At 35.7% G+C, this 16958-nt stretch overlaps 1 protein-coding gene across 3 annotated transcripts in view; it reads right to left on the bottom strand.

Moving 5' to 3' along the window:
• Positions 1-4987: 4987 nt before the first annotated feature.
• The window catches only part of PRR16 (proline rich 16), a 154179-nt gene continuing 142208 nt past the window's right edge, over positions 4988-16958 (bottom strand). For all 3 annotated transcript variants that reach the window (XR_005603849.1, XR_005603850.1, XM_039567236.1), the window contains exon 3: positions 4988-10438. The gene's annotated coding sequence lies outside the window, so the exon portion shown is untranslated. The remainder of the gene's footprint in view (positions 10439-16958) is intronic.

Here is a 16958-nt window from a genome sequence, read left to right on the forward strand (position 1 = left end):
ATGAAGACTGTGAGACATATGGCATTTACTCCTTGTCCTCTTCGGTTCCACAGCACTGCTGCTTCCTGTAGAACTGATTGTCATCACAAGACTGCTCCACAACCCTGCTGAGGGAAGATAGGTGGTACAGAAGAAGCAGAGATGTGTGTTATGTGAAGGAAATTCCTGACTGAGGAGAAATCTGGTGTGAAACCAAGGAGGTGTCTGTAGAGACACTCCAGGTCTCGGTCCAAGAGGATGCAACATGGATGCTGTGATGGAGATCTGTTACAGCTTGCCTAAGATGACATCTCTGAAGTAGACAATAAGAGGACTCCCTTGATCAAAGTCCTTAGTACATATGAGGGATTTTGATCACATGGACATCTACTGAACAGGTAATACAAACATTAAGAATAGTGGAAGGGTCTTCAGAGCCCTGCCTATGAATTTCTAATGTGAACTTAGGGGCCATCCAGGGAAATACTCTGTTTGACCAGCTGCTCAACAAGGAAAAAGCCCTTGTGATCAGGAGAAGATGAGACCATGATTTGGAGAAAGGAAAAGAAGGTGTGAAATGGACTTGGACTCTCGACTTCAGGACAGCAGATTTTGACTTATTTAGAATATTGCTGGATTAATGCCCTTGGATCCTCCTACAAGGAGCATCCAGAATAGCTACCTGACTTTTAAAGAAAAATTATTTGGAGCTCAGGAGAAAAGCACCCCTTCATGCAGGTAGACCAGGAATTTCAATCAAAGGCCAGAACCACTACGCAGAGAACTTAAATGCTAGAATTCATACGCGAAGTGAAAACAATGACAGAAATCAAAGGAAAACTATAAAAGTATTGCTCATGCTGTTAAGAATAAAAAGACCAAAACCTGATGACAGCTAAAATTAGTTAGGGACATAAATGTATCAAGAAGGGTTCTTAAAATTATGCTAATATCAGAAGGAAATTCACAGAAAACAGATACTGCTGAATGGGAGAGCCAGTTGACTGATCGATTATACAGAAAGGGCTGAATTATTTAATTCAAATCATTTATGACATTTTCACCTCAGTCTTGGCAGTTAAAGCCTACTTTTTAAATTCTGCACATATCAGTCTTGTTTTGGAAGCAGGCGTACAAGAGACCAAGAAGGCTGGGACAACTTAAAAATGTTGAACTTAAGTACAGGATGCCAGATCAAACAGGCTTCAAGGTGTTGAAGGTGCTGACTGAAGTGAATGCAAAGCTACTATCACCTATTAAAAACCAGTAATCAAGAAAGGTCCCAAACAAGGGGAAAAAGGCAAATATTATGTTTGTATTAAAAAGGAAAGGAGATCAAGAGAACTATAAAAAAAGCAGCCTCACATTTACACTGGAAAGTTCATAAACAGCATTCATTTGGAATTAATTTCCGAACACACATGGAAAATCAGGCAATCAGGAACAATACACACAGATTTACCAGAGGTAAATCATACTCTACCAGTCTCAATGACTTCCATGATGAAACATGGGAGCAGTACTGGCGTCCCTTCATCAGGGACCTGGATTATGACATAGAATGCAAACCTGACATATTTCTGGATGATGTTAGAACATCATTTTGACATAACGAATGACAAAATGAATGCCAAAATGAATGACATAATGAATGACAAAAATTCAGTTTGGTAGGATCTGGCCAAGCTTATGGATTTTCCTTAGAGGAGCCTCATTATGCTTAAGAGGCAGAAGGGCCAAGCTCTGCACCTAGGTTAGAGTAGGTGTGGATGATGGAGAGTGACTGGATGAGCTGCAGGGACCCAGGCTGAAATGAGTCGAGGGAGATGGCTGACCACAAGGCCAACAATGTACTCTTGTCCTGAGCTGGATGAACTGTGCAGAACCTGCAGCAGAGACTACAAGGGACCTAAAGAACATGACTGACGTGGGGAGGTTGAGTGAGACGAGCTGTTTTTAGCCCAGCAAAGTTAAATCTAGGGACCATATTGGAAGAAGCAGAGATAAACTCCTTGCAGCAGAAGAAAACAGTATAAAAGGGATTATAGAAGGGACAGTGGCCTTGAACAGCAAGCTGGATAGATCAGGTTGTATGTATGGAAAAATGTTTTCATGATAGAATACCAGGATATCCATATAAAGTGTGGATGCACCATCAGAGAAGGTTATGAAGTCAAAGCTTTGGTTGATCACCTCTAAAGTGAAACCAGAACAGATTTTAACCAGAAAGACCTCCTAACCAGCAATTTTAAGCATTGCTTAGATTAATCTACCCTAACTGCAAAAGTTTGAAGGCAAAATTATGGTATATATTTTACCGTATATTAATGCATATTCTGCAGGCATCAGTTCCAGGAACCTAATGCTCAGTGTGACCTCTCCTTTTTCATGTCACAATTTAGATCTTTTAGCTATGTCTTATAATGCATTTTCAGTTCATTTGTGACTGTATCTTTCCAAAATAAAACTGAATTTGCTTACTTTTTTGGTTTTATTTTTATAAAGATCTCCCTTTTGCTACTCTACATTTTCTCATTGTTTGCTCTCTTATTTGCATACAATAAAAAAAGGAAGAAATTTTAAATCCTAATTAAAGACTTGTTTAAGTGTGAGGTAGGATCCTCTACAATGTCAGAAAAGTGAAAATTTTGCAAAGTAGAAAAAGTCTAGGGATTTCATTCAGTTCAATTCATTCCACTCAAAACATCACATTGTTAGTTCAAATAGAACAAAGCCATAACTAGGCAGATGGAAATACTTCTCATCCATTTTCAAGATATTCTAAATTAACTTCTTTTTAGAAAACTCTGTTTAAACAGCCAATAGCAAAGATGGTGTCTTTAGTTAGCTTTTGCACACAAATACCAAGCATTTACTTTTACATAAGACAAAATCAGTACAAGTTACTGAATTAAAATAAGTCTGTTAAAACAAGACCATCCTGCAATACCTCCTTCTCAGTGAAAACAAGAGGGCATATGATCAACAGAAACAAATTCCCAGCAGATTAATTAAGTTAGTTTTATAATATCACAGTGACAACTGTAGTTTGAAAACAGAGGAATGAGCTAAGCAGAGGTCTCTTTTAGCAATATGAAAGCAGAGAGCATTATAGAGAAACTGGTGAGAAAGCAAGCATTTGTTCTAAAAATAGGTAGATGAAAAACAATTTTAAAACCAAATGTATTGTCCTATTTCATCAATGCTACCACAACTGAGTGATACTCAGATATAATAAATAAGTAATAAATATTTTGCTCACTGATTTATTATAAACAGAAATTTACTCACTTTTGTAGCTACAACAACTTAAAAACATTTTTCTCTAGGAAAAAGATCTTATTATACAATTATTTTCCCACAATCTATTTATTGCTATTGTAAAATTTGTTTAAATGGAAACAAATAATAGGCTAAATCAAATAAATTCTATTGCATTCCACATTACATATAGATTTTGGTTCATTTATAATCTTAGATGGTCTAGCAATTTAGTTTTCAAAAGTTTTAAATTCTATTGACTAGGTCTTCTAGTAATACATTCTAGGTATCAATCTTTCTAACAAAATAAAGTGTCAAAGTCTCCAATATAAATAATGTGTTTGTCATATGCCCAATTGCTGTCAGTTTGGTGGAAGTGTGTAAAAACTCTCCAGTTATTCAAATGTAGGTAATTCAAAGGGAGCTTGGCCAATAAACATGGGGCTCAGATTCTCAAATTCTAAGCTTCTCATATTGATTATGCAGATGGTTTCCATTCCCAACTTGCAATGCAACCATATTTATTGGTAAAGGATATTTACTCCAGTGATAAAGGTAAGGAAACAAACAAACAGACACATAAGCTTATTTTAAAGAAATATGTAATCAGCATTAGTCAAAAGATTGCAGGTTTTTTTAATTTGGGATGTTTTACTTGCTGAAACATTAATCTCTCACTTGACATTAGTCTTCTTAATTACTACACATGCCTATTTAAATCTCAGTAGCTAAACCTCAATGTAACAAGTTACTGAACTAATACATCGATGAATTTTTAATAATGACATAACTTCCAGAACATCATCCCTTACCTGTCATGGATTTTTTTTTTTTTCTGCTTTCCATATGAAAACTCTTGGCTGATTTTGCTAATTTGCTTGTGCCTCTATAAAGTACACAATACACATTGCAAAAGCAGAATTTTCTGCCCACTGGTTTCAGTTTATGTAAGTGGAATACCTGGGCACAAAAGCAGCTGACAGTGATCCAGAACACACATGTAGAAATTAATCTTCATGATACTCACCCTGACACCAATGGATCTTCACTGAGGCAAAATCAGGATCACTTAATTTCACAACTCTCAATTACTATTTTTGCTTTTCTTTTCACAGCCCCTAAGTCCCATAAACTTTCAGCATATGCAATGTGTTGAGTGAAAAGAGTTCCATAGCTTCCCTCCATACTGCTTAAATAAACACTTTTGTGTTATTTTTGAGCTTCCCAGTGGCTAACTTTGTTTGATGTTCCCTACCCCTGCACACTTGATGCCATTCATGATCTTGTCACCCTACTTCTCTCTCACCTTTGTTGAGCAGAAGAATCATTGCCTGCTGTCACTTCATTGACAAATCTAATTGTACCATTTAATTTTTCTACATTTTCATTCATTTCATTCATTCTCTGAAGCTTCTTCAGGTTTTTTTAGTTTGTTTGTTTTCCAGTCATGGAACTGGATATAGTATTTAAAAAGTTAAATATCATGGCTTACTGCATATCTATTGATTGATACAATTATGTATTTAATGTTCTCTTATTTTCTCTGCTGCTTTCCTAATAATTGTTAGCTGCGTACTTGCATTTTTTCTGACCTCCTAAGCACAAGACCAAAATTTTCATAGAAAGATTTAACTGCTAAATATAATGCTAAGTGAAATATGTAAAAAATAAAAGTGTTTTCATATCAGTTTACATTTATCTTCACTGAATTTAATTTTAAATTTTAATAACCAGACATTCAGGCCACTCCTATTTAACACTTTTAATAACTTAGTATGATCACCAAATTTACCAAATAATGATACACTACTTTTCCAGCATATTCACATGTTCAAATATATTTTGAGACACATGGACCCCAGTATATGTCCCATAGAACTTCACTCTTGGGCTCTGTAACCCTGTGAAAACTGACCAAAAAATTCGTATCTTCTCCAATATTTTACAATCTTTTATGAATGCAGGAACTTTCCTCTTAGCCAGCTGCAGTTTCCTCTGTGTTTTCTCTTAGCCATCTGTGCACTTTCCTGCAGTGTTTGGTAATATTGACACTGTTAGATGCATTCTAGTTCTTTTTAAAAAGGTATTTATTATGGTTTGAACCATTTTGCCCAGTACTGATTTAATGGCCTAAACTCTTTCAATCTAAAACTGGCAACATAGTTGCCATAATCTCACATCTCAAAAGCTATCAAAATAGCTTTAAAGAATGCATCACAGGTACCATTGGGCTATTTCATCCCTGAGTGTCTTTAAAAAACTTAAGTGTACATCCCTTCATTTTGTTTTGTACCACCTCGAACTGAAAAAGTATGACTTCATATGAGCTCCCCCACAAAAATTAAGGTGTCAGAATCTACAAAAGTCCTTCTACAGCACAAGCAGAATTAAAGCGTTACAATTTTGTTCCTATAGCTTCTTCTAAGTGCTTCTCTTTTCCTTGATTATCTTTCAGCAGTACAGACAGTCTCTCAGACTTGCCTCTGCTCTTTTGTAGAAACAGAATTTCTTAATCCTTGTTTCTTTCAACTATTTCAGTTGAGAAATCTCTTAAGTATCTTGGAATTATTTTGATTAACCTTGATGTGGGTTTGCTGTTTTTTTTTAATTTACATTTAGTCTTAAGAAGCTTACAGTCCTCACATTTTCTTTAAAAATCTCCATCAATCTGAAGGATGTCTTGCCCTCAGTAGCCTGATACCCTGCTGATTAGCCATGTGGTTTCCCTTTTACCCTTTCTCAAGCCTTTCTAGCTAAGCAGAATGTATTTGTTCTCTGCCTTCAATAATACCTTAAATAGTCTCTGTGCCATCTGCCATGACTTGACCCTCTTAGTGACCCTCTTAGTATTCCTTCCAGATTCTCCTGAAGCTCTTGTTTATAACTGTCCTTTCTGAAGTTCACCCCAGCTGTGGGGAGATTTCATGGCTTCTTAGCAGCCCTGCAAGGATACTGAATCTAGAGAGAGAAGTAATTTGAACAACATCCACCTGGCTTTTGCTTCCTCTCTCATCTTTTAACTGTCCAGTCCACAAAAATTACTAATTTAGTCTCAGCAGTCCTCTAAGTAATCTTACTGCAAAGTATGTGTCACTCTGTCCAACCTAATTTTCTCTCTAAGATCCAGTCTTATTAACAGCCTCCTGCCTTCAGGGGAGCTCCAGGGCAGAGTGATGGCTGTCCTTCATCCACCCCTCCTTAGACAATATCCGACCACTATCTTGTGGTCAGGTTTTATTAACAGCATCATTGCCTTGCTATGTACCCAGCACATCACTGATCAGAGAAAAAAATCTGTCCCTTGGGGATACTCACAACATGTGGCACTTGGGGCAACCGTATCAGGAGAGGGACACTTTCATAAGATCCTGGTGATCACCAGGTTTTTGTAATCCTTTTCTTCCACTCCACAAAAGAGCTATTTTAAAATACCCCTATTTTCCTCATGAATGATGGTAATCCTTGTCTGTTAAAAATTCAAGTGCGGAAATCATGTCTTGTAGACACGTCCAGAACTGTCAGCATTTTGTTTCACACACCTCACCATTTCAAGCCTATTGGCCGCTTCAGGTGGCTTTTCAGATGCCAGCTAATGAAACAATGCAGGATTACTCTAGAACTATTTCTGTAGGCACTCCTTAAATGCATGACACATAAACCTACAAAAGGACCCATCCGTCACTGTAAGTTGAAAAAATTCTGCTGGTCCTGTCAGTATGCTTGGATGAACATAATGGAAATAACACAGTTTTTTTGCTGTTTAATGAGATAATCCAATTGTTTCCTCTGGTTTTAAACTATGAAAAAGCATTTCAGTGTTAATTATTTGCCAACAATTTCTGAAATTGTGTGTTGAAATGTTGTGTCATGGGAGTTTCTGCACAATACACAGATATCATCTCAATTTATATCCAATATTGAACACTTATCTAAAGATTTAATTTAAATCTACAAAAATCAAGCAACGTGGATTTCTCCCAGTGACACTGGTAGTAAAATAAGGCATGGTACATGACATCGAATGAGTGTGAACACACACTGAAATTTACTTTCCAGCATGAAGTCCCAGTAAAGAAAAGGTGCAAATAACAGCATGTGATTGATGAGAACTAGGGTTTGCAGTGTTATCTTCCAATTACATTTGTCACTTAAATTATACCAACATGTTGGTATCTGTTCATCATTTTTGCATTGCACACATTATATAAAACCACTCCTGGGACCAAGTAATTATTTTTCATATGTCATATATTTTTTCTGAAGAAAACTGTGCATTGTTTCAGGTGGGTTTTGTGCAACAAAATTTTTACACACAAGCTGATTTAGAACTCAGCATAGCAGAAAAGTATTTGCAAGTAGTAACAATTAATTCCACTGGATTTTTATTGGGCTATTTTCAGATACAGATGAATGCATTTTGTTCACAAAAATAAGAGCTTTTCCAAGCATTATTATTAGGCAATAATTAAAGTGTTCAAATTATCATTCTGAAATTTTCTAATTGTTTCAATAATGTTGTCCCTTCCTTAAACAACTGAACACTTCTCTCAAAGAACAAGCTCTCCAATTTTAAAATACAGTTTATCCAAAAAGGGAGGAAAACCAAGCCAATGCCTGTTGTGTGTCCAAATAAGTTATTCTAATGACACAGAAATGACATCACAGTAAGAACACTATAAGCCAAAAGCTAAATTGTGTGTGAACAAAACACAGTCATCATTCTTTAACAAATACAAAGTTTTCATTTATCCATTGCACCAAAGGAAATTGACCACTAACTTTCATGAAAAGAGTCAAATCATAAGATCATCGCTATTTTTACCAAATGAGGGAATCTAACATAAACTTATTTAATTTTCCGATTTCCTGACAAACTTCAAAAGCTGTTTATGGCTTCAGAGTCACAAGCAAAGACAGAGCTCAGGTCTTTCACCAAGAAATACAGTAACATGAGCATCTTTTGCAGTAACAGGACTTGTGGCACTTACTTCAGCAGAGTTGGCATTTCATTCATGAGCAGGTAAGGGTGCCATGCGTGCACACACACACGAACATACACGCATAACACTTGTTAGCACATTAGAGCAGAACAACAAATTTTTAGGATATCTGCCCTTCACAAAGTTAACCCACAGAATTTTTTTATTAATTTTTGTTGTTGAAATGTAATTTTTCTGTTAGTGAGCACTTAAATCGTTCCATAAAGCAATGATCTGAAAGAAAAGCCTACTCAACTTTATAAATCAGATACATATAACTGGATTTAAGATGAATGATTTAAGTGAAGTGGGAACCAAATGCACTAGTTTTCTCTTAAAATTACACATAGGCTAATGGACTAAGAGAAAAAAGGAAAAAATATTTTTATTCAAAACAGCTCTAGCATTGAAATGTTCAATAACTCTACAACAAAACACTGCATTAGATGGATAACAATGACTATTCTTAACTGTAAACTGTAGATTGTTCCAAGAAACAACCTATTATTCTGTAGCTTTTCAAATTAGAGAAATAGTATCAAATTCAAGATCTTGTCAGTATGCCAAAACAAACAAAACACCAAACAAAAACCTTAGCACACACGCACCCCAGAAAAACCCAACCCCCCAAATGACTAAACCAGTTTTTGAGTAAAATGAGACAGGTGGCAAAAGGTCTCTGTATAATTTGGGAAACCACCATTATTTGACTACATTCATTTCATTCTTAAACATCCAAATTTTCACTTACTAAAACTTACTGATAATAAAAACCCTATCCCATTATATATTTAATTTCATCCTGTGGATATTAAAATAAACTATGTTCTGAAATTAAGAGTTAAAATACCTCCTTTTGTTTTCCATACATATTTGCCTATATAAATATACTTCATCATTTTACAAATTACAGTATTTATATTAAAGCTTTCATTCAGCAAATCATTACAGCTTAACAAAGAACAAACAATTCCTGTGTTTTGGTTCTGTCTTTAAATCACTTTTGGAGATAATGAAAACCAGCCAAAATGAGTGACTGCAAATAATACAAACAACATATTTATTTAGAAAAATAAACTGAAAATGTTGCTTGTCTAGATTTCTCCACGAAGTATAGACAAATGGCTAGAAAAATTTTATGTCAAGTACATATTACAAATGACTTCTTTAGCAGTAACTGGGACTAAATGTCAATGTTCAATAGGAACATTTTTTGATGTATAATTCAATAGACTAAATTTCTTGGCTGCTAATATGATAAAAAAAAATGGATGCTATTAAAAAAGATTGTATCCCCTTTTTAAATACACCTTATCATGTTTCTGCTTTTTCATATATATACATATGTATATATGTATGTATATGCATGTATTTATTTCATCCTAAGAAAGGACCATAGTCCTTTCTGTGAAGAGATCCCCATAGTGAAAGAGAGCATAACTGTCTTTCTTCAGCTCTAACTTTTTAATTCCTTTTGGAGCCCTGGCAAAGTATAGCTTGTTATGGTCAAAAATCTCCTGGGGCCATCTGTGCAAATGGTGGCACACATCATTACCCTGAATGGAAGTGACAGTGCAAATACTAGAAGTGCATCAAGATGCAATCTCTAAGAGCGGAACTTCCTCAAAGTTGGGTGGAGGACAGGAGACAGCGTCCTTTTAAGTGACTGAACTTCACTTATGCCCTGTTCCTGTATGGCTTTGAATATATACAAGGGATGACAGAGGTGTTCTTCCCCACAGACAGTAACATTCCTCTGTTACAATAAATGTATTCATTTTCTGAAATTACGTAAGTGCTTTGTTTCTCCTTTTGGCTACATTTTGAAGTATTTGTTGATGCTGGCTGTACCCATAAAAAACTCATTTGGTACTCTGGTTGGTCAGCACAGAACTCTGGTGTCAGGCTTGGAGACAGCAGTTTCTGCAACAGGGCAAGACATTTAGTTCTCTTATCCTTCTTTCCCACTGAATGGAATTTAAGGCTGTGGCTTTTGCCAGGACCCAGCTTGTAGCCGCCAGATCTGAGAAAGATGATTCAATGCAGATTACACTAGTGATCAGTTGTGCTCTGACTTGAAGGGTTTTTCCATTCTCCACTAAGGGTCAGGTTCCTGGTTACTTCTCAGATCTGGTCTGCAAGAAGTCACAATGATGGATCTGATATGCGAATTAATTGATGTGCCTCCAAATATAGACATTCCTTCAAGCCTGAAGGTGCTGTTAAAAAGAAAAGAAGGGCAAAGTTATAAAAGTGTTACTTTAAATAGACAAGTTAATAAACAAAACATAACTTTAAATTATCATTCCATTTTTCATGTAAGCAGGAGCTCAAAAAACAATGTTATTTTGAAACTTGATCTTTTATAGATGCGCTTTATTATGTATACATAATACATAAATGGTTCTATGCTGGAGTAAATGGGTTAGCTTTGGTGTCTTTGAATTCACATTATTTACACCCCTTGTGAAATCTGGACTCTTAATACTTGCTCATAAATTAAACAGAAACTGAAGTCAGCAGAAGTTCCCCACCTGACAAGTTTTCTAGTCACTGAAATACTATATAAAATTCTGATTTGAATCTTTCACGTGCCTTTTTGTGAAACTGTTTCAATTTGTATGAAACACTAATAATGCTGCAATCTAATGCTGAGGTTCACTGACTTACTGAGTTTTCCTAACTTTATTTATAAGGCAAGATAAAGCAGCAGCATCAAAAAAAGAGATCTTAGAATACTTACCTGATAGCTGGGACAATAATTTGGGTTAAAGGATTAAATTCACACCTCCTGAGGAAAAGAATAACAACTTCCTCATCCAGTTTTGGTGGTTTACACCCAGAGGTACATACTTCAAGGAAGAGGACTATCACTTCTTTGCCATTAGTTTTGTGAATCTAGCCCCTCATTCACATTTCCTCTTATTTCTTATGGACTTGAACAATTTAAGCTGATAAAGATTGCCAAAGGGTAGGACGGAATTTCACTGTCAGACAAAAAAAAAGGAATCTGAATTTGATGTAATGTAAACCCTTTTAGTTTCTTTCCCCCACCACTCAATGAGAAAAGATAAAATATTTAGGGAAATTTATTTAACACTCAGACTTGTTACAGTGACCCAGTGTAACCCAATTGTCTCGCAAACATGGTATAACAAATCTGTGATACCACTGGCTTAGCAGGCAGTTTTTTTCCTAGTCAGTTATTCAGGGTTTGACTCACATTGTTAATGAAAAAGAAGAGTGTTCTAAACATCTGTTAGCAGCTTATTTTTAAACTGAAGACAATCTTCATATCAGTAAAAACACACAACACTTTCTCAGCTGTCACAGTTTCAAGCTTCAATTACATTTGGGCTAATGATTCCTGTATGTTATTACCTCATAAAAACCACCAAAATAAGACAGTATTACTCTTGAATGCAGCTTAATTCTCAAGAACAGGATGAACGTGGTACAACTAACATAACCTTTAAAAGTAATAATGATAATAATACAAAAGAGATAACACAAATAGTATTTGTTGTCAGAAAACAGTTGTTCCTCAAACTTAGATTCTGAATACAGTAAAACACAATGCTGAGCACTGTAGACATGAAGAGCAGTATGGTTTTTTTCTTTACCTCTAGGTTGCAATTCATAAACATTGACAATATCAGGCTGTTGTGGTTTAATCCCAGTCAGCAACTACATAACATGCAGTTGCTCCATCACCCCCCCACACACAGTGGGTGGGGTAGGAGAACTGGAGAAAAAAAGGAAAAACCTGAATAAAATTAAAATATTACAATAGTAATAATGCCAATAACAAAATCAATTGTAATAAAAGGGAGACTACAAAAAAAAAGAGAGAAATAAAGCCCACGAAGACAAGTGATACACAATTCAATTGCTCACCACCTGCTGACTGATGTCCCGCCTGTCCACAAGACAAATCAGCAGCTCCCACCCAACTCCCCCCAGTTTATTGCACATGAATTTATGGTGTGGAATATCCCTTTAGCCAGACTGGGTCATCTCTCCTGGTTTTGCGCCCTCATGGCTTCTTATGCACTTCCTCACTGGTAAAGCAGAGGAAGCTGAAAAGTCCCCGGCTTAGGGTAAGCACCACCCAGCAACAACTGAAACACCGCTGTGTTACTCAATATTATTCTCATACCAAATCCAAAACAACACTAAGAAGAAAATTAACTCCATCCCAACCAATCCCAGGATGATTGCTTACAAAACCAGGAAGTGATTTATTGAGTATACCTGAATTTCTCCAGCATCTCTGTCACTCAGTTGTCAACCCACACAATTCAATTCATTCCAAGTCATACAACCATGTGACATCCACTCTCATTTCACCAACATTCTATCAAGGAAGAAAGGACTGCTTTTTTTCTTTACAATACCTGTGCTAAAGAGCAAAATCTATGAAAATATTTTGCACCTTTCCACATTAATAAAGAGTTTGTTCAAATTAAAAATTATGGTTAAACTTGCTAAGTGGAAAATTCATTAGGTAACAACGCCTGCATTAAAAAAACAGCTGTTCCTCTTGCTACCTCCTCCAAAAATCCATAATAGCAAACCATTATTGTACACATGAAGAAGTGAGCAGCAAGAGAAAAAAGGCCAGTCACTGAAAAAAAAAAGTGCCTACTAATTACAGATTCCTATCCTGAACTGTCTAGTTTTTAATCCTATGGTCTGTACTATTTTTGATAGCAAGGCTGTCCATTCATTTCTCTATATTTAATTCATCATTATAAAATCACTGCGTTACACCATACCTTGCCAATAACCTCATAGTAAACAACCCCTGACCTTATTAGTCATTATTACGGAGCTAGAGCTCAGACAATTTGCAGGAGACCATTTTGTTCACTCACATCCCTTCTCCTTTTCAGTACTTTGGCAGCATCACCATGACATTCTCTTCCTTCTACAGCACCAGTACTAAGTCCCAAAAGCCGAAGAATCAATGTCGCTGTTCTCCCCATTCACAACCAGATAACTACTCTTCTGTAATAAAAAATAATTTTACTTCTCTGCATGTATTACCTGAAAACCATCTATGTCCTTCTGCTTGGTTCTGTTTGTCACAGTCTTCTTAAAAACTGAGAGTGAATCTATCCCATCTACAACAACATCCTCCTTCTCATCATGGCCCATGACCATACTGTCTCTGGACAAATTGCTATGCAGAACCCTGTGGGTGGAAAATGTTAAGGGAAAAGGCTAGTGAGGGAAGCATCCTTTCAGCCTCAGACCTATGAAATGGCTACCCCCATTCTCAGATACAGAGAAACCACTGCATTTATTGGTCTTTATTTAAAGACCAATAAATGCAGTGGCATGACTGGAAGACACCAAGAAAATTATAGCGAAGACAGCATCGACTTTGAACTGGTATGTGCAGTGATGATGCCAATGGTCACAGAAAGGAATACTTTTAGTGTGGGTTTCTATGCTGGGCCTAGTGCCCTTTATCAAGAAAAAAGGAGAAAACAACTAGGAAATGCACTTCATGATCAGCTGAGAAAGGGAGATTTACAGGATTTATAGTAAGCCATGTAATTTACACATCATTTTAAGAGTCTGGTAAAAGCACCTGAAAGACTAGCCTAAATAAAACCTTCATTATTTGGGCTATTTTAGCCCAGACAATATAATTTGGACATTACCTACCTTAAGTACACTGCAAGTCAGAGCACATCCCAAGACATTAGTTGTACTTACATATTTAGGAGTACAACAAAAGTTCTTACAGAAAAAAAAAATTACAAAAAATCATATAGTAATAAGTCTTCCTAAACACAGTGCAGATATCTTCTAGATATTATTTAAATACTAATGGCATCTGTTAAGCTGTCTGTTATATAAATTATTTACTTATTCCTGAAAGATACAGAAACGTTAAGATCCAGACATAGACTATTTTATTTATATTATCTTAAACTTTTTGCTCTTTTGGATAAGAACAATTACTATACTAATTCCCTCAACAGAAGAATTACTAAAAGTAAAGGAAATGCTTCTCTAAAGTTTTGGGGATTTTTGTTGGTTTCTATTGTCCAAGAAATCCCCACCATGACACCTGTTGAGACATCTTTTTCTGTAAAAACTAAAACACTTAAATCTAAACAACACAGGATGTTAACAAATCTACCACCACACTTCTTTGTAATTATTCCTACTTTTTTCCTCAGAAGCTTCAGAAAACTTATTTACATGTGATTGCCCATCCTACTGTTTCAATCCATAAATAATTTATTTTCCAGGGAGCAAACAAGAAATCCTAGTTGCTTATGGGAAGTTTATCTTTCAAAGCTTTGGAAGAGATTGAAAATAGCATGGAAAATGAAAATATTTACACATTACAAATTAAATGTACACAGTTTCCTTTTCTTCTTTACACACTACAATACATTTATGCATTGACAGACTGTATTAACTTCTACAATGGTTTTCTTGTGATCTCACTAGCCTCTCCTAGCAACACTTCCTCAATGAGATAATAAAGTTCTTTGTCGTGCTAGTTTTGCTATCTCCAGAGCTTTCCTCATACATAGTTCTACAAAGATAACCCTGAATAGGAACCCGTAAATTATGTCAGACAGTATATGATAAAAATGTTTACTAAATACAGTTATCCAACTGAACTCAAACTGCTTAAGTATTCTATTTGTAGATGCTTACTATCTTTGTCTGCTGGCACAACAAAATTAAGATCACCAGAACATAGGCTCTGAGAGCTACTGTGATTTTTTATAGCGAGACGCATGCAGTCAATGTCAGATGCAATGTGCTTATCAATATATAAAATTCATAAAACCTCCTGTTTATTACTTATGAACTACTGGCCAAATTAATGTGGTGCTTGTCCCAATCAGGTCCCAGACAATTCAGATTTGAGAGAAGTAATTTGTAGGACCTACAACATGCAATCAACCCTTTTATTTTTTGGGGTTTTTTTGTTTGATTCCACTAGTTTCCAATATAGCTGATATCTAAGCAACCAAAGTTACCAGGTGACAGGTACCAGGTATCTTGACATCATAGGAGTCAATAGCTTACATTAGGGGTTGCCATGATGAATGCAAAAAATGTCGAAACTCCAACTAAAAAAATGCTAAGAGGGAAAAGAATGGCACTGGAAAAAGTCCTAATGATGTATCCTGGGAACACCTGGCAGTTTTGTTCACTGATCAGAAGAACCACACCTCTTAAAAGAAGCACACATGAATTTTGAGTAGTATGTACAGGAGGCACAGAAAGCATATATAAACTAGCATTTTTAAAATTCCTCAGACATACTTTTGGCAGTGACAATGCCTTTCTGTTTACCACTTTCAAATTTTAGAAACATTTTGACCAGGTCATTTTTCTGGACATTCTTTTGATTTGCCTTTTTGGTCCCTTAGGTGTCGGAAATCTGTTTTGGTGATAATGTAACACATATTTTTAAGGTAGAATTGGTTATGTCAAGTGTGAATACAGTCCTGGGAAGCTTATTTACTTTCTCATGATTTTTTTGATATCTTATGTTACATCTTTCATGAGAAAAGTACTCACAAATATTTCTGGGAGGGTGCTTTTGATTCATTTTGTCTCTCAGATACGTTTACCAGCTCCCCAAAAATTATTTTCTCAAAAAATCATCTTGTACTTAACTAACATGAAGAGAAAAAGAAAGGAATTATCAAGAAGATGAAATCAGCTTTCTCTTTGTACTAGAGTATAAAATTTGATCTATGCATTTCATTTCAAAGTAAGAAGCTATAGCTTGTCCCAATATTCATTTGCAGACAGACTTGCAGGCTTCTGATGTAGACTTGCTTAAAAAGCAAGTCTAAATACACATAAATGCTTGCTTATAAATTGTTGTAATAGAATATATATGCAGATATGTAAATATAAACATTTAGATGTATATTTATGCATTATTTATGTGTCTTATGTATTTGTATACATAGAATGTACATATAGATATATTAATTCTCTCTTTCTTCCACTCGTTTGGGCTAGATGCAGGACAGATCTTGGGCAATATCCAGGAGACTGCAACCAGTTAGTTTGCAAGGCCACATCCACAGCCACGGCTCAAGTGGCCACTACAGTTGTACCAACAGCAGCGACCCATGTGAGAATTAGACTGAGTGGGTCTCTCTCTACAGAAGCAGTCACACTGCAGCTTAGTTTCATCCCTAGAAGATATATCCTAATGATAATATGGAAATTAATGTGAACTGACAAACACTTTAATGTCTGGGGGTGGCTCTTCAACAGGAGATATCAATTGTTTAGCTATAAGTTCATTTAATATGAAAAGTACTTGAGCTTTACTTTATGAGGGGGTTACTGAAATAATTTGTACCATGTGCTCAGTAGACAATAATCAAACCATAAAGCCAGTCTTGCATATGAGGCACTTCACTCTATAAAAGAAAATTTGCCTGCATTTCTGATTCGGTTGCAGTTTTTTTTTTTTTGAGATCCAAGCAATAATTTTAATCAACATGTTACAAGTTAGCATTTTATTTCACTCTGTCCTTTTCAAGTTCTATAAATTTCTGCTTATTTTCAGAAGTAAATACTCTGAAATATTGAACGTACAAGTCAAAACACTACAAAACAAAAAATAAAGAGTTTTGATGCTTGTTGAGGTTTGGCTACACTTGTGAAATGAATAAACCCTACATTGCTAGTGGTGAACAAGAACTTGTTTATTCAGTGTCCTTCCCTGAGTAT

Source organism: Corvus cornix, chromosome Z (genome assembly GCF_000738735.6).
Source record: "Corvus cornix cornix isolate S_Up_H32 chromosome Z, ASM73873v5, whole genome shotgun sequence".
NCBI classification, from domain to species: Eukaryota; Metazoa; Chordata; class Aves; order Passeriformes; family Corvidae; genus Corvus; species Corvus cornix.